Source organism: Cheilinus undulatus, linkage group 18, assembly GCF_018320785.1.
Source record: "Cheilinus undulatus linkage group 18, ASM1832078v1, whole genome shotgun sequence".
NCBI classification, from domain to species: Eukaryota; Metazoa; Chordata; class Actinopteri; order Labriformes; family Labridae; genus Cheilinus; species Cheilinus undulatus.
The window spans coordinates 7,992,583-8,012,621 of NC_054882.1; positions in this window are offsets into that span (position 1 = coordinate 7,992,583).

Sequence of the window (20,039 nt, forward strand, 5' to 3'; positions counted from 1 at the left end):
TTTGCAATGGTTTCATCAAGAAACAGTGTACATATTATCTTAAGTGGCCTTCAAGACACATGATGCATATTGATGTATTAAACTGAATTTGACAGGGAATTTGCTCTGCAGAAAACTCTTAAGTGTCATTTTTGTTGTTGACTGCTCTAATAATATTAAGTATGTATTTTTCTGTGTGATGGCAGTTGCTAATGTAAGTGAATGGCACCTTGATGTTTGGAATATTCACCCCCATGCCCCTAAACTACATTGCACTTAAACACCTACAAGAAAGATCCCCGCAGGTGTAATACTCTTGATGCTGCAGCTGTTAGACGAGCTCCATGTCACATGAATGGCCAGGTGGTGGGACAAAGCCCTTGGGACCCTCAGTGCCAGATGTGGAGGAAATCCCTGGGTATCAAGCGCTGATCAGGTAGGTTGTATGTTTCTGGCGGTGCTGAGATAGGTCAACCAGTATTCAACTGTTTTGATTCAAGCTCAGGTAGTCTTCCTGGATCGGTGCCTGGAACATGACTTCTCCTCAGGAAGACCCTCACATACCTGTGCACTCTAAACCTGAATTAGTTGACATTACTGATAAGCCCGAGTAAACTGATTGCCTTAAACATCTTTAGTTTTTATGCAAGCTAAAACTAAAGAAGTTAAGTTGTATTAACATAGAACCTTAATTTTATGCAGTCATCATGTTAAGTGTATATTAGTAGTCTTTACTAAAAATCATCAACTACTAAAGTCACACAGAGTTTTAAAATGGGAAGGAAGGACACTGTGGTAATCACAAGACTGAGGCTGGGGCACGGTACATTCAATCATGGTTGGTAAACATACTGACTGAAAATGCACCTGTGGGGAGGAAGTGAGTGTAACTCATGCTCTTATAGCATGCTCTAACTACGACACAGCGAGATCCATAATGCACGCAGAGCTGGCAGCAACTGGAATCAAAGACACTTCACTTAAAGACCCTGTAAAGTATAAATAAATCTATATTTAAGTTTGTCGTATGATAGATCACTGTGTTATGAACCCCCAGGTCAAACCCCAGTTAAATCCTGGGCCATGAGGGCTGTTTGCTCTGTATTCCAACCACTGTCTATCAGTTGTTATCGATTATGAATAAACTTTGATTCTACCGGACTGAAGTATGAGTCTCTTAACCCTTGTGCCCTCCTCAAATTTACTACCCTCGGGACACCTTCGAGGCAAAAATGTACACATACAGAAAAATTGCCATCAAATCAGCATACATCAATATTTTTTTCTACTCTTTTTTCATAAATCTCTTTAACAACTTCAGACCTTCTCCAACCTACCAAACATTCAAATATTTTCAAGATTTTAACCCTTTAAATGCCAGTTTGATTATTTGAAATATTTCATTTCTTCCTGCAAAAAAGAAAAAAAACACACACAAAAAGTGGATTCTTTTCCATGAAATTAATAGTAGGAAGATGGGACTTTGGTGATGGTAAGAGTCTTGGATGGGTCAAAGATTAGCAACAAAATTGATTTCATTGCATTTGTATTTTTTATATAGTGCCAGAAATACCCTCGGGACACCTTTGAGGCAAAAATGCCCCCATTGACTTCCATTAAAACCACGTTTTTTAATCTCACTGTCATTACAGTATAAAATCATGCCTTCTCTAATGTCAGCATTCCAATGCGAAGAAATGTAGTGAAATTTGACATTTCTACCATATTCCACCAGATTCAATCATTTACTCATTGTAGGACCATGCCTGAAATTCTTGTATTTGTGCCAGTTATATTATGGAGAGTTTTTATGTATGTGAGCATGGCTGTGTGTGTGGATGCGTGCATGCCGGGGTGTGTGTGTGTGTGAATCTGTAAGCATGCACTGATCATTTCAGGGGTGAGAAAGGGGCATCTTTTAAAGGATGTGTTTCATGTGTCTTTGAAGAGGCGAGTGTGTACAAACATGGCCTCCTGCCTTTGCTGTACTTAAAACAAAAACAGTTGTTGGTGAGTATATGCACCTGGATGCTTCCCTCATGGTGAGTGGAGATGAGACATGGGATGGAGACCAGACTTTCTCCTTCTAAGCTGTCCACCTACTGTAAGAAAGAGCAGGATCCTTAGGCCTTGTCCACACTGGGATGAAAATGATTCCAGTTTCATTTGAATGTTTGGTAGTTTTGAGCAAGTCTGAAGTTGTAGAGACTAATGGAAGAAAAGTAGAAAAAAATATTGATGTATGCTGATTTGATGGCAATTTTTCTGTACGTGTACATTTTTGCCTTGAAGGTGTTTAGAGGGTACAAAATTCATTGAGAGAGCATAAATGACATGTAATAGTAAAACATGTTGGATTTAAAAATTTAACTAGAAAGATAAACTCCTGTAAAAAATCATGCCACAGACTGTAACACTGAAAAAAATTATCACAAATTAAAAAAAAAAAAAAAAAAAAAAGTTGCACAAAAGGCCCAAAAATGCCCGAGGAGGGCAAAAGGGTTCATTTCCAAACTATTTCTAGTACTACATAAATGGTGTTGTTGGCAGGATGATGGATCAGTAGGGTTGACTGATTGTAACTTGAGTGCCTAAAAATGACAGCTTCCCCAGCGCCCGAAACAAAAGGTAGGAATTTTTTGATTCTCAGTTAGAAAAAAAGGGGAGGGTGGTGTTTGGTGAGGGGATGTGGGTTTGATCAGCTAATCTGATTAATCCTGGACCATGGTGTAGTGTGAAAATAAGAGGTTCTGTAGGCCGCTGGATGCAGAGTTGGCTATTTGTAAGTTTGAGGTCTTCCATCCCTGAACTTTGGGGGATTTGAACCAATACATCAGGCTACTTATCATTAATGTATATCCGCCAATGTCAAAGTCTGCCAGATAACTATAATACACTTCTACCAAGCTTTAAGAACAGGGCAAATGATTATTATATATGTGTTTATTTTTAGAATACCAGATTACTTGAAATCTCTTTATACTGTAGTTATCTTTATACTGCAGTGTCGATGAAAGACTTGATTTGACCTTTGTCTGCCTGAGTTTCTCTGTCTCTCCATTTAGTGTTGGAACAGCTGTCTGTGTGGGTCCCTGTGTATCCCCCCCCCCCCCCCCCCGTCCTGTGTTCTTCCTGGTGTAGTTTCAGCCACAAGGGTCAATGATTTCTCGCTTGATGTTTCCTCACCTGGTACCGTCCGCCAACTATCACAACTGTCACAAACAGGTGCCATGATGCTGCATGCATCCCAAAAACAATGTATATTAGCATGTAGTGTTACTTTGTAGTTACATATTCAACGGTCATTTTAATAAGAAATGATAAAGAACTAAAAAAAAAACTAAAAAATTCATCAGGATATTTTTAAAAGAATGATTCAGTGAGGATGAGTGAAAAGTGCATGAATAGAGTATGTAAAGTGGTGCGTTTTTTCACACGGGGCCCAGAACCAACACAAAATCAAAGTTTCTGACACTAACTTAAATGTTTGGTATGGTTGGTCCATTTGACCTCCACTTGCATTTTTCTCAGTTACTCACCATTCTCAGCAGTGATGTCTTTTATTAGTGTCTGATTATACTTTAATTCTGTTCCTTTTCATAAGCCTTGGTTCATGAGGTCATGTGCACTGAGGCAATCCAAACACTGCAGGATGCAGAACACTTGAGGCATGACTACGGCATTTACATGGTAAGAATGGAGAAAGGGAGATCATGCATGTTTTTATTAACTGCAGTAGACAGTCTGATGTTGACAGTTATACCTGGATGGACTGTGCACCAGCTCGCTTGCTTCAATCTGAGAGAGAAACACTGTTTCTGCTAGTCCTTCTCACCTGCCGACAAGGTGGTGTGTTGTTCCTCAAACATGCAAATGCATGCTATGTGGCACTGCATAGATACTTTTAAATGTATAACTCTTTGCAGGATGGTCTTGTATAATGAGAGCAGGACTTACAGGAATTTATGCATGATTTTTCAACCCCAGACTTAAGGACAATTTCCAAAGGTTTTTTATCTTTAATGCTCTGAACGCACAAATTCGACAACTCAGCCAGATTGTCCGATCACTGGAGACCACACATCTGACGACCTGCCTACGACCTTGCATGCCTACAACTCAGGACAAAATCCTGGCTGGAATAAAGGTACAGTTGTGTTTATGGTTGTGAGCAGTGAAAGTAAGTATGATCTGTCTGGTGATGCTACCTGGTGTGCTCTCTCTCATTGGTTGTTGTGGGTACTCCGTCAGCGGCACTACAAAACTTAAACGACTTCAAAAAGTCTACATGCAGTATGGTTCTCAATTTTCAGTGTGTATTTCAAAAATGTAAGAAATCACAGAACTTAGACAGCAGAACAGTGAATATGCTGTTATATTTCTTGTGTCTGTGCAGGAATATGTTTAACATTGTGATCATTAATCAGATTATTTACTCTCAGCCTTGGTGTGTTTAATATTACAAACAAGCAAAGCAGCAATAGCAGCTGTAACCACACTCAACGGGAACTAAAGAAAGCGGAACATCCACTAAATCCAAGTCCACTGAAAAATCCAGTAGCTGCAGCATGTTGGACCTAAAAAAATGAATTGCAGTGAATGAGTTAACAAATCTCTTAAATAATATTTTTATATTAATATCTGTTCTCAAATCCACTTTGGTATCTTGGACTTTTAAACTCTTACATTTTTTATCTGACCAGTCAAATCATTTGCTAAGATGGTTACTGTTCTTTAACTGATAAAGCAAAAAGTCAAAGTAAAACTAGGATGGAGAAACATCATGTGAAGGGTCAAACATTCATGAGTGGATATCCACGTAGATATTTCAAAGCCAAAGACACTTACCTGTCTGGACTCTGCCTTTCCGTATCGTAGCTCTGTGGCAAAGTGTTCACAGTTGTGAGAAGTCAACGAGTATGACACTGGCTGACCCACCATGTCACAGGCCTCCTCCACAATGACCCGAGGCTCACGAGGCTTGTATTTATGATCCAAGAGATTGTTGACCCTAAATTTATCAGAGTTGACCACGATCCAGATGTTGTCTCGTGTCACCTGTCCTGGGTTCTCACCAAAAATGGCTGAACTGCCAACTCCTGTGTCTGTGAGTTACAAAAGAAAAACAGTAAAAATGGAAGAACAGAACTAACATACAGACTGTCCTTTATAAAGTCCTTGTCTTAACTTCAATTATAAGTATCAATAGTTTAAGACAACTGAAGATAACATTAGACTTTACTCACTAGTTAGGTGGACAACTTCTTCATCACCAACATAGACGGCCCAGTGCTGATAGGCCCTACGGTAAATCTCGATCAGGTCCCCTCGCTTTGCACCATGCTTACGCTAGAATGACAAAACAGTCTTTAGCAGAAATGCCCATAAAAATAGACTTGTTTCTAGCTTAACAACACTTTTCAGTAGCTTTGTGGTCACTTCTTTGTTTTCTAAATCAATAAGGTCTCCATGGGCTGTGCTCAGGGTCCAAAACTAACTTTTTCATTTACCGGCCAGGCTGGCTGGTAAGTGAATTTTTTTTTTACAAGCCAGGCAGATATTTTACCAGCCAACCAAATAAAAATAGCTTTTAAGTGTTGTAATTTGCTATCAGTATTATTTAACATGTCATTGCGAGTCTCAAGCAATATTTTAATAGTATGCACTAATACTAGCAATAATGTATGCTAACAGACAATGCAGAACATTAATTTTTCTTCAGCAGAATATTCCAGCCATGATCTATTAGCCCGCCATCTCTCCAAGAATTGTCTGCTAGCTGCCAGTGGATGAGACTGGGGGTGGCGGTGGCGGCGGGAGCAGCAGCAGCAACATTAACCTTTGTCTTTTGGTTGCCGGTCGTTAAAATCTCAGCTTTAGCAGGTTCTTTTGGTTTAGCTTTTTGTTTTTTTGTGGGAGGCTCCGCAATACCTGGCCAGCATCGCCACAAGATACTTTTTTCCTACTTCCTCTTATTATTCTTTTTTCTTACTACTTCTTCGCAGTGTTGCCAACTCCTCAGTAAGGAAAGTCACTATTGGCTGTCTTAAAAGTCACCAGAAGTCGCTAAATGATGTCATCACCTAATTTGCATGATTGTCTGTATGCATTTAATTGTAATGGACCAGTGTTGATTTTGGCAGCTATTTTTAATTTTAGTCCTAGTTTCAGTCTTTAAATGAAATGTCTTTTAGTTTTAGTCTAGTTTTAGTCCATAAAAAGTCATCACATTTTAGTCTTTACTTTTAGTCCAAACATTTATTTTCTTGCCTGAATCTGGTACCAAAAAATAGTGGTGTGTTTTCTGCACTCTGTCAAACTGGGGGTCCCTGCTTTCTACAGCTGAGAGGCAGAATAGATACAGCTGTATTGCATTTTGACGGATTTACCCACAGTGGAGAAATATCACAGATTTTGAATGTCTGATGAAAACTACAAAAACATACATTTTAAACTACATTTTACTCTACTTTTAGACATCTTGATGAAAACTAAACTTAGTTTTTGTCAGTTTTAGTCATCACGGACTGGGTTTCCGTTAGCCAGCAAATGGGTCGGAAGTCCGGCAGATAAAAATACAACCGGTCAAAATGTCCGGCAGAGAACATGCAAATGACCAGATAAGTAAATACTGAATACTTGTATATTATATTTTGTGTAATCTAGAAGATATGTTGCGAGAATGCGTTGATATAAACTAAAAGTAGCCTGATCTTACTACATCTACTGTCCTGCGGTGCTGGGGTTGTTTATCTCAGATGGCAAGCACGTGGCTGCTTATGTATGCATGATGACGTCAAAGAAAAATCTCTTTGCGCCTGCTAACTACTGCTGGAGACTCTGCAGGGAAAGTTTGACCAGAGCTTTCTCGTAAAGCAGAATTTTAATCTAAGTGAAGTTTTCCTGGTTAACCAAAGGCTTAATATCATCAGTGGTATGGAGGGATTTTATGTCATCACTGCGAGTAATGAAGAGGCTGAAACAAAGGGAATTGTATAGCTGAGCATCTGAAACCCCGATGCAGCAGCAGAGAGAGAGGCCTGCGGCAGGTAATTAGCAGAAGTAGTCGATAAGCCGTTAATGAGAGGAGGACTGGACCAAACAATCTGCTGTGGAGCTTTTGTCTTTTCAGGACTAGTTCAAATAAACCAGATGGTTGGATTTCCAGCTTTAGCAGAGGTTATATCATCATGAGGACTGATTTTAGCAACTGACAGTTGGACTCATTTTTCATTTGAAATGTAGAGTTCTAACGCAGTTAACAGAGCCCTTTTGTTATGTGTTTGGATGCTTCCTTGTCGCTGGAGGATGGTATTTGGCTGTTGTAAGCTTCTAAGTTATAGTAGCAGCCAATGTGCTAACAAGCTAACGGCGGTTATGTGAAGCTAACTGTTGTTGTTTGTGAGTTTAACGTGGGTGTATATTGTGTAACTGACTGCGTGTGTAAGGAAAAGTGCGCAGCCTTTATTTTGATACTTTAAACCACTTACACAAAGAAAAAATGCAGTCGGTTCTAGGCTTTAATTATGTGTCTGTAATAACAGGGTAATAATTAGCCTACTCAGGTTTACTGTTGGCTTGGTTTCTACTGTCTCGGTTTTGGGTCAGGTCTGGAAACAAAAATGTGTCCTCAGTCCCGTTTAGCATAGTCTTGTATGTATCAATGTATCACAGAATATCAGATTTATGCATTTTGCTGCTGTTAATGAAGCAAAATAATGCTAAAGCAAATGCCTGGTGGTTGTTTTAAATGGCCGCAATTCTTGAGGACTGCTGGTCATTTTGACCAGGGACAAAAAAAAGTCTAGCAGAAATGCTGATCACAGATCTATTTTTATTAGTCTTTGTCAAGTTTTAGTCATGAGAAAAAGGCTGCTGCTGACGAACATTTTTAGTCAGAGTTTTAGTTGAAAAAATTAATACTGTAATGGACACTGTAGGAGAGAGGAATAACATCATGAGAGAGACAAAAAGTGGGCAAAAAGACCCTTAATATTTGTAAAACTACAAATGAACTTTCTTCTCTTGATTCTTGTTTTTTATAATGTCACAATTCCAACACTTCTCCTTTATCTGGGATTAGGACCGGCAAAAATGACTGACGAGATACTCTGTCAGGGTTACTTTAATTTTTATTTTGAGTTTGTTATTCAATTTATTATTTTGTTTTTCTTAGAAGTTTAGTTTTCTTATGTTTGGTTAAGTTTTACACCTCATGGTCCACTCAAAAGCCTCCAACAACTGCCACTGAAACATGAACATTTTTTATCCATTACATGTATATATATTTGTATACAGTCTTCATTAACAATCTAATTGTTCCAAAAAGAGACAACTGAAAAATTGTGAAGGTGCCTTCACAGCACAGTTAATCTGCAGTCTGGACATGGAGTGGTGAACTTCTGCTCTGACTGCAACTGAGACGGACTGCTGTGGAGGACTAGGCCGCCTGTGAGAAATCTGGGACGAGGAGGAGCCCACGGCAGCGCCGGCGGCTCACTGAGAGGAGCAACAACGATAAGTGCTTTCACGTCAGAGTCTCCAAAAGTCTCCAGTAACACCACAAAAAGTCGCTAGATTTGTCGCTAGTTGCTTTTTTTGTAGAGTCACTAGAGATGTCTGAAAACTTGCTATATTATAGCGACAAAGTCATTAAGTTGGCAACACTGCAAGGAGGTATGGGTATAGTAACCAGCTGTCCACCTCGGTGCGGGGTGAATGACATCATGACTGACGCACTTACTACTTATGTGACCAAAGATCGTCTTGGCCTGAAATATACATTACTCTGCCAGGAAACCAGCCAATACCAGCATCATTCTCCAGTAACAAAAAAAATGTATTTTTCACTGGTTAAAAAAAAAAAAACAAACAAACAAAAAAAACAAACTCACCAGAGTGTCGAGTGGTCTTAAAAATTTACCAGCCAGAGACAAAATCTACCCATAATTGCTGACTGGTGAGTGTTAGTTTTGGATCCTGGCTGTGCTGTTTCACTGACAGAGAAGTGTCCAAACTATAACAAAGTAGAGGAGCAGCAAAGTGCAGCAGAGCTCTCTGTCAAGATCAAAATCAAACTTTTAAGGATGTGTAGAACACACCAGTCAACACTTGCTCACTCCTTGATACCCACGTCCCTGTTGTGGCCTTGCTGTGGCCAATGGCATACCACTAGAGGACCTGCACCAGGTACCAGTTGTCCGTCACACTACCCATCTGAGAAAGTGTTTGCCCACTTTCAGATTTCCTGTTTTAGCATGTTTGTCACACCTGAATGTTTCAAATCAACAAACAAATGTCAGTAGCCTCATCAAGGCCTGATTCCTGCCAGACCTGTTGGATAAAGAAATAAAGAAATCACCCTCCAGTACACTCACCATTATTTGCACTATTGTTGTCAAATAAACTTCTTTAACTTTACCACCTTCTCTGCTGCTGAGTTCTTATCATGTTCATCAGAATTGTTTCTGTAATATTAGAACACTGTGTCTAACATGTACAGGCAGAAACACCTCTTTTGTTGTTACACCATTTATAGATGGAAAGGCAGAATTATGTGTTAAGAGGAAAATGTAGCTCTATATAAAGCAGAAGATAAGTCTATTTAGAGTAAGATACAGCTCTACATAACCATTACCCAATTCTATATAGAGCAGAAAATGTTCCGCACTGAGTAGAAACATTCCTGTAAGGAATGAAAAACAGTTCTGAAAGGACTAAATGAAAAACTTCATTGAGAAAAAAACAGCTCTATAATGAATAAACTATGGTCTGAATTACTCTGTAGTGAGAACAGTTGCTGTTGTTACCCACGATGATGGGGTTATGTAAAGGGTTCGGTATCTTTGTTTGTTTCTTTGTATGTGTACAAGATAACTCGAGAACTTAAAGTCGGATCTTCACCAAACTTTCAAGGAATATTGGGATAGTGACAGGGAAGAATCGATTAGATTTTGGTGATGATCCGTGCTCCAGTTTGACTTATCTCTGACTTCGAAATTTTGAACACCATAGTAATCAGTGGGAGCGCAAGTTCCAAGGTGGTGCTGCTTAGGCGTGGGTCTGCTGCCTCAGAAGGCCATTGTAGTTTTTGTTTTGTTTATTGTGAAGTACAAAATCTTCATTTAGAGTTAAATAAAAACACTTTTTAGGGTAAAAACAACTCTGAAAACATTACTTTGCTAGCAGAGTGAATTTTACTCCAAATAGACTGGGACTAAATGTTCTATTTTTCAGGATAAAATTTTACTCAATCTGAGTAAAATTTACTCAGGTAAAATTTACTCTGTTCTGTACTCAGTATCCTGTTTTCTTTCTGAGTTCACTGGGTAGCAAATACGTGTTTCTCAAAACTGGGACACACATGATGTAGGACAAATAAACAGTGCCACTGATCAAAAGACTCTTGACGATCTAATCAGAAATTTCAAACACCCACCTGTCCGGTCTCAGCTTTGCCGTATCGTAGCTCTGTGACAAATTGCTGAGATATTCGTGAAGTTGAGGAGCAGGACCACTTCTGACCCACCATCTGAAGGGCCTCTCTCACAATGTCAGCAGGGTTGCGAGGCTTGCATTCTTTATCCAGGAGATTGTTGACTTCGAAACTGTCAGAGCTGATCACTTCCCAGATGTTGCCACATTTCACTTTTGTCTGGCGTTGGCCATCAGAACTTTTATTTCCTGTGTGTGTGAATTATAAAAACAAAGACAGAGAAGTTAGAACAGAGGCACGGCAAGAAGAAAAGGGAAGGACAATAAACAAAGGAAAGAAAAGATTACCTAGAGGTAGATAGAAATTGGCAGAGATGGTGTAAATCAATTGAACTAAACAGCTTTACTCACTTTCCAGAGTTAAGTAGACAACTTCATCATTACCAACATAGACAGCCCAGTCCTCATGGAGACCACGGAAAATCTCGATCAGGTCTCCCTGCTTTGCATCATGTTGAAGCTTTAACAACAATACACAGAGTGGTGAAGTGATTAACTATAATTGTAATTTATGTGAATAGTTTTGCACAGTTTCATGTTTTTATGAAGGCTGTTTTCAAGAGGTCTGCATGCATGTTAACATGATGTTTAAAAAATGCATTTAAACTGAATAAAAATGATATTTGCAATGGTTTCATGAGAAAAAGTGTACATATTATCTTAAGTGGCCTTCAAGACCCATAATGCATATTGATGTGTTAAACTGAATTTGATAGAGAATGTGCTCTGCAGAAAACTCTTGTCATTTTTGTTGTTGACTGCTCTAATAATATTGAGTATGTATTTTTCTGTGTGATGGCAGTTGCTAATGTAAGTGAATGGCACCTTGATGTTTGGAATATTCACCCCCATGCCCCTAAACTACATTGCACTTAAATAACTTAATCTGCAGAGTTCTCCCAGAATGCCTTTGGATATTTGTCACTTTTACAAGTGTGTTAAGTTACTTAGTCAGTCAGAAAAATATGGATTGTATACTGATCATGATGGAGGACTTCCTGGCTCAGTGTGAACCTTTCAGTTGTTGTCACTTAAGTTTGCCTACTCTGAACTGCATAAGTGTTCAAGATTAAGGTCTGTGATAGAAATAAGGAAGAACTCTAGTTGATGACGAACATAAAGCTCTACGAAAAATACTTCAATACTACTTCAGTTCAACTTAAACAGAATCAGTTTTAACAAAAATACTGAGTCATTTCAACCTGCTGAGTTTTACTGTGTATGAGAAATGTATTTTATATAAAAGAGCTGTATTTTTCTTTCCAGTTATGGAAATTGAATGTTAATGTGACTCTGAGTTTCTGTGTATGCACATGCATGTAGCTGACTGATATGGTGTGTGTTTCATTGTTGTATTTCCCTTTATAAGGACTAGGCTAAAGATAGAAAAGATCAAGACAGCTAAATCTGGTACAAAGCATCACTCTCTTCTTTAATATTATTTGTACATACTAGTATAGCCAGATACAATCACAATAAAGAATCTTAAAAGAAGTGTCTTATTTTTTCCTACTTAAAATGTAGCAACACCGCATACAGAATTATTAGGCAAGTGAGTATTTTGATATTATCTTCATTTTATGAATATTTTCCAACCCAAAGCTCTATAAACTGCAATGCTTATTGGATTGAAGCATTATCAGGTGATGTTTATCTGCATAATTAGGGAAGGAGTTGCCTTAAGTCGTCACCACCCTGCATCAAGATGTGCAGAATTATCAGGCAGCCTCTCTCCCTCAGACAAAATGGGCCAAAAAAAAAGATTTAACGGACATTGAAATGTCAAAAATTGTAAAATCCATAAATTCAGAGGGATGCAGCATACTTGAAATAGTAAAGTTATAGAAGCGTGATCACCGACCAATCAAACGTTTTGTTGCAAATATTCATCAGGGTCACAAGAAACGTGTGGAGAAAAAAAGACGAAAATTAACTGCTAAAGACCCAAGAATTAAACACGAGGCTATCACAAACCCTTTGTCATCCAGTGCTGCCATATTCCAGAACTGTAACCTGCCTGGAGTGTCTAGAAGAACGAGGTGTTCAGTGCTCAGAGATGTGGCCGTGGTAAGAAAACCTGAATTTAGACCACCCCTGAACAATACCCACAAGTTGAAACGGCAAGACTGGGCCAAGAAATACCTGAGGACAGATTTTTCAAAGGTCTTATGGACACATGAAATGAGAGTGACTCTTGATGGACCAGATGGATGGGCCCGTGGCCGGATCACTAATGGACACAGAGCTCTGCTTCGAGTCAGACGACAGCAAGGTGGAAGTGGGGTACTGGTGTGGGCAGCTATTATTAAAGATGAATTAGTATGACCTTTTCATGTTGAGGACAGACTTAAAATCAACTCCCAAAACTACTGCCAGTTCTTGGAAGACACTTTATTCGAGCAGTGGTACAAGAAAAAATTCTGCATCATTCAAGAAGGCCATGATTTTTATGCAGGACAATGCTCCATCACATGCATCAAAGTACTCCACTCCATGGCTGGCCAGCAAAGGCCTTAAAGATGGCAGATTAATGACATGGAACCCTTCCTCACCTGACCTAAACCCGACTGAGAACTTGTGGTCCTTTTTAACACGTGAAATTTACAGTGGAGGACGACAATACAGCACTTTGAACAGCATTTAGGAGGCTGTGGTTGCTGCTGCACATAAAGCTGATCGTCAGCAGATCAAGAAAACTAACAGATTCCACAGATGGAGGGCTCATGAAGGTTACTGAAAAGAAGGGTGGCTAAATTGGTCACTGAATATTTTTTTTTTAAATGTCTGAAGTGTTTGTTAATTTTCAGTTGTTTATCTCTTCTTCTTGCTATAATAAATGAAAATTAACAAGTGAGATGGGAAAAATTTTGTTTTTAATTTAGTTGCCTAATAATGATGCACACCTTGATATAGGGTGGTGATCACTTTAGGCCACTCCCTCCATCATTACACTGATAAACATCACTTGATAATACTTCAATCCAGTGAGAATTCTAGTTTATAGAGCCTGGAGTTGGAAAATATGCATAAAAATGTAGATAATTATAGAAATACTCGCCTAATATTTCTGCGCATGGTGTATAACTATTCACAATTTCAGACACAGATTAGGAACTACAAATACTTTAAACATGGATGCACTAGAAAACTTTGATATTTGGGGATTTAGCAAATGCCCCATGCAGAAGACACATCTGAAAGTCAGAATTAAAGACTTGAGTATGTTTACTCATGTTTATCTAATCTTTAAACATATTATCACAGAAGATGAATGAATGATGTTTGCTACCTGACAAGGAAAGAAACTTCTTAATTTTAAAGAAAAAGCATGATTTTAATGACTTAATCTAAAGCAGCATCAGGTTCATAAGTTCTAGCAGCAGGAGACTCACCAGTGTCCCAGCCATGTCTTCAGGTCTTCACTGACTAACAACAGGAGTGATAAACAGCCTATTAAATACTGCTGAAAGTGAAAGTAAAACTTAATACTGCTACAGGCATGGATGTGGGGAATAGCCTTTCCTGTAAATAGCCTTTCTGAACAGCTGCAGAGAAGTGATGTGAATGTGTTGGCTCATTTATATAATTTATATAAAAAGATTGAGATCCTGTTTGTGGAAACAATATGTTATTAAACAGGTACATGCTGTTTCCATTATTTAAGAGAATCAAGCATATTTGGGGTAGTGGTTTGATATACTTTGAGGGACAGATGACAGCTTGTGTGTGCGGAGACTCTTTTGGAACAATGGGCGTCTACCAAGAACTTCTAAATTAAGATTGTAACAAGATACCAGAACCACGGTGCCTCTTACAGTACATAAGGATGGTCAGATCCTGGGCCATGAGGGCTGTTTGCTCTGTATTCCAACCACTGTTTATCAGTTGTATTCTATTATGAATAAACTTTGACTCTACCAGGCTGAAGCATGAGCACACATCTCTTAATTTCCAAACTATTTCTAGTACTACATAAATGGTGTCGTCGGCAGGATGATGGATCAGTAGGGTTGACTGAATCTGACTTGGCTGTCCACAAATGACAGCTTCCCCAGGGTCCAAAACAAAAGGTTGGAATTTTTTTGATTCTCAGTTAGAAAAAAAAAGGGGAGGGTGGTGGTTTGATCTGCTAATCTAATTAATCCTGGATCATGGTGTAGTGTGAAAATAAGAGGTTCTCTAGGCTGCTGGATGCAGAGTTGGCTATTTTAAAAATGCTTTGGTTTGTAAGTTTGAGGTCTTCCATCCCTGAACTCTGAGGGATTTGAAACAATGTATATTAGCATGTAGTGTCTCATGGCTTTGTGCCAATTTTACTTTGTAGTTACATATTCAACAGTCATTTTATTAAGAAATGACAAAGAATGAATTAAAAACCCTAAAATAATCACCATGACATTTTTAAAAGAATGATTCAGTGAGGATTAGTGAACAGTGCATGAATAGAGTATATACAGTGGTGCGTTTTTTTCACACGGGGCCCAAAACCAACACAAAATTAAAGTTTCTGACACTAACTTTAATGTTTGGTATGATTGGTCCATTTGACCTCCACTTGCATTTTTCTCAGTTATCATTCTCAGCAGTAGGGATGTCACGATTACAGATTTTCTTGGTGTGATTATTGTCAGAGAAATAATTGTGATTTTACGATTACCATGAATAAGTAAATCTCATGAACACTCAGTATAGGTCTTGTATTTTAATTTATTTCCATCCTAGGGTGCTCTCATAACAAAATAATATATCAACAATGTAAACTCATCAATAATTACCAGAAAAATGATAATAATCCCATTTGGATGGACCACTCGAGTGGTCTTAACTGAGTAGTGTTTGAGTTAAACAGCTATAATTCAGTCACATATATTTTATATCCCTCAAATATAAACACATTCTTCATATTCACAACTGTATTTATTGAAGTTTCTCGTCAAAAGCTAAATTTCCCCATTTTTAGTTGGCATTTGAACATATCATAACATATAGACTACTGTTGTCTAATTTACCGAGGTTACCTGAATGCATCATATTTTCAGCGTAAAGTTTGCTATTAACTTCAATACTGCTGGTTCCACCACAGATTTCTACACTGGATTAATATTGTAAACAAACAGGACTTGCTCAAAGTTGTGGAACACTTCAGCATTTATCTGAGCAGCTGAAGAAGAAAACTGTCCTGAAGCAGCTGAGGTGAGGGATATGAGCATGTTACTCCCAGCACTGGATAGCAGCAAGATACTGTATGATAGGATGCAACTCACGGGAAGCGTCTTTTTTCCTCAAGCCGACAGTTTAAGGTACATTCTTGTTTTATGTGATGCATGACACTTCTAGTTTATGTTCCCCTTGAAAGAACTGATGTTATGTTTATACACCAGTCTTATCTTAAAATGATTTTGCATCACAGAGCCTGTGAGACTCGATAGCAGTATCGATAAGCTAAAACGTTATTGATTTTGGGTATTTAAAAAACACAGAACTGGATCCTTATGGACCCGGATTTTGATCCCCATCCCTAACATTGAGATGACTTAACCCGGTTACTATTTAACTTTACTTTGGCGTACAACGCCGGGTGGTTATTCCACAGGTGCTGAAGTATTGCCTGATTTTACGGCAACTTTTGTGTGGCATGTTTTAAATTTAGGCTGGCCATCTTCCACAATGACACTCTGGTCATTTTTTTTGTATCCAAAAAATCCCACACGGCTGACTTCAACCATCTATTCTGAGGGAACAGCTCCTCCTCTTCCATGCTGTAGCTTGTTTGGGACTGTGACACACCTCCGCCTGCAACTGCAGAAAGCAACAGGAGGCGGTGACACGGTTGTTTTGCAACTTTGTTTTCACTCCGGGCGAGTTGTGCTGACGTACCAATATGGTTCCCGGCATAATCTTTTCTGGAAATTGACGGTATTTAGGAAACCTTGCGATTAACTAATCATGAACTTTAATACCGCAATTAATCATGAAAACGGGTAATCGTGCCATCCCTACTCAGGAGTGATGTCTTTTATTAGTGTCTGATTATTCTTTAATTCTGTTCCTTTTCATAAGCCTTGTTCAGGGTGTCATGTGTACTGAAGCAATCTAAACACTGCAGGATGCAGAGCACTTGAGGCATGACTACAACATTTACATGGTAAGAATGGAGAAAGGGAGATCATGCATGAGTTTATGAACTGCAGAAGACAGTCTGATGTCGACAGTTATACCTGGATGGACTGTGCACCTGCTCGCTTGCTTCAGTCTGAGAGGGAAACACTGTTTCTGCTAGTCCTTCTCACCTGCCGACCAGGTGGTGTGTTGTTCCTCAACCATGCAAATTCATGCCTTGTGGCACTGCATGGATACTTGTAAATGTATAACTCTTTGCAGGGTGATGTTGTATAATGAGAGCAGGACTAACAGGAATTTATGCATGGTTTTGCAACCCAGTTGAGTGTGGCTCTAGACCATATATCTCTGACCGCCACTCTCACAGACCGTTCAGTTGCCATCTCTACCATAACTGGAATACATGCTAAGAGTTTTGAAATGAAATCAAACTCAAAATTAAACCTCTGTTTGAGGTAAGAGTAAGGATACCAAAGGTAAAAAGTAACACATTCTGACAGAGACGGTGTCTGAAATGAACGGTCTGTAAAAGGGGCTGTCAGAGATCTACGGTCTGTAGTCAGACTGTCTTGCAGTCCTGCACCAAAATTCAGACCCTGAAATAATTAGCTTAAGAGCTAGCAGCAGTTTAAATAGCAAAGAAATAATCTACAGCTGTTAGTGTCATTACCTGCAATATTAACTATGATCTGTCATGGATAGAACGTCTCATTTAAAAAAAGTGGGTGAAGTTTGAGACAAAACCTATGGGTGAGAAGTTTATATTAACACATAGATAAGCATATCCTGTACAGTTCAGATTTGTTCTGGAGCTGCGCATGTCTACTACCTTATTTTGTCTTGTTGCTCTGATTGGCCCGTTATGAATTTGAGAGACAGAGCATTCGTCCATCAACTTCTGTCCTTTCCAAACATTTAGTATGGGAGCTTTCTCAGATGAATGTGAAAAATATCCATGGAAAGGATATATGAAAAAGAGTCAATCAGTCAACACAGTACTGCAATTATTGTGTGTCATATTTTCACATCGTTTGATATCATGTATCTGCTTCTTTTCTCTAAGCCTTGGTGTGTTTAATATCACCAACAAACAAAGCAGCAACTACAGCAATGACTACACTCAAGCAGCACTTTAGAGAGTAGCAATTCCAGCACTTCCTGCAGTTCTATCCTGAACTTTGGACCTGCAAAACAAAATCCCTTGCAGTGAATAAGTTAATAAGCACCACAAAAATGTTGCCCTCTATTCTAATTTAATAGTTGTGTTCAAATGTTATTATACTTGGTTTTGAAATTTGTTTTGGCACCTTGAACTATGAAATTGTAAAGTTTTTTGTTTTTAATCTGGTAAATCAAACATTTGCTAAGATGTCCACTGTTCTTTAATTGATAAACCGAAAAGACAAAGCAAAACTAGAATGGTGAAATCATAGGACGGGTCAAAAGTTCTATGAGTGGAATCAAAACAAATGCTTCAAAAATGACATTCACCTGTCTGGACTGCCTTGCCGTAGCGTCGTGCTGTGGCAAAGTGCTCACAGTTGTTAGAAGTCAACGAGTACGACACTGGCTGACCCACCATGTCACAGGCCTCCTTCACAATGGTCTTGGGGTCACGAGGCTTACATGTAGTATCCAGGAGATTGTTGACCTTGAATTTGGAACAGCCGACAATTTTCTGAGTGCCTTTCTGGTTGTGACGAGCAGTCATGAGGAAGGGCTCCCAGACAAGTTTAGTGATTTTGACAAGCTCTCACACAAGAGGTGTGAGCAGCTCTTATTTATTCCAAATTGCAGTCACATACAGACAGCGTGGTCTACAACATTGACCTCCTCACTCATGGTGTCACAATTTCAGATACTTTCAGTGCTCACACAGAAGTACAGCTTACTCAGATATAATAATTTCAATCTACCTGACACAATTAAGTTCTTTTACTTACTTTTCCCAAGGTAATCGGTTTCCTAAATTCTTTTAAGTAAACTTAACTTGTTAGAATTTACAGTGTATGGATGACTTTTCTACCCTGTAATTTAGTGGTACTCAATGGAACTTAGTAAGAAGTACACATTTTTGAAAATTAGTAACTTCAACTTATTTTTTTCTGAGTTGGGATAACTATTGGATTTTACAGTGCATGTGTTTAGTTAACTAAAGTATTGAAGTATAGCAATTATGAAATTATGCTGAGAATAAAACTGATGGATGGATCTGCTTTACCAAGGGAAAAGCAATGCATCCTGCGGCAGCTTACAGACACATTTGGCATCTCCTACATTTAAGCACCCCCGCATATTAACCACAACATAGTTTACCAAATTAAAAACTTTACTTAAATCTAAAATTGCAAATCATACTACAACTAAAAAATCATATAAAATACAAACCTTTGCAGATTAACACAAATGAGCTTGTAAACTATTTAAACCAAAAATACAAGTTGACTTACACAAGAAGAAAACTTGAAAAAAGTTACAGCTACATACCACTGTTTAAATGACATGAAATATGAACGTGTTACAACTTTGTTACTGTTTTTTAGTACAGGTCTGTGTGTATTGATAGCATGGTTGCAAGATGTATAAATGGTGCAAGAATGCTGACTAGACATGATCAGAAGTATTAAACATGTTAGGGTGTGTGCAGCTTTACATGAGATAAGATCATTTAACACAGGTGATTACTGCAACATGTGCATATGAGGGGAGGGCGCATTCTTACAGTCTTTGAGTTACAACGATAATATTCATTACTCCAACATCTGGCAACAGTACACAGATGACATTACTAATTAGTACGGTAATAGGTTAATTGGTGCAAATATGCATATGAGATGAGCCATTTTACCACAGTAGTTTACATTACAGTTAGTAGATTACTTGGTGCAAATGTGCATGCGAGTTGAGGCATTTCACCACAGTAATGTCAGTTACAGTTAGTACATTACTTACTGCAAATGTTCATGTGAGATGAGTGAGATGATAGAAAAGTCAGCAGGCATAGTGTCCTGATCCCAGAGCGGGCTTGAAATCAGAATCAGCTTTATTGGTGTTAGCCTACTTAGTAGGCTATCTCATTATTATGACTTAGTATCTCATTATTATGACTTCTTATGCTAATGTTAGCAAAGACGCTAACAACAACATGGGATCATGATGAAGATGATGCACTTTAACGTGAAAGGACTTTATATTATTTTAGTGAGCCTTCAAAAGCACTTAAGCACTTTGAGAGTATTATTTTAGAATGGATGTCTTCTAGAGCACTTTATCATGACTTGGTTTTAATCTTCAATGGTTTTTTTGGCATTTTAATGTCGGCTTTCAATGTATTTTGTGGATTGTGTCTTGTATTGTGAATCAGTGTTGTTGTTTTTTTTTGTCTCTTGGATGCTGTACTCCTGTCTGCACAACAAATTTACCCTTTTGGGTTCTAATAAAGAACC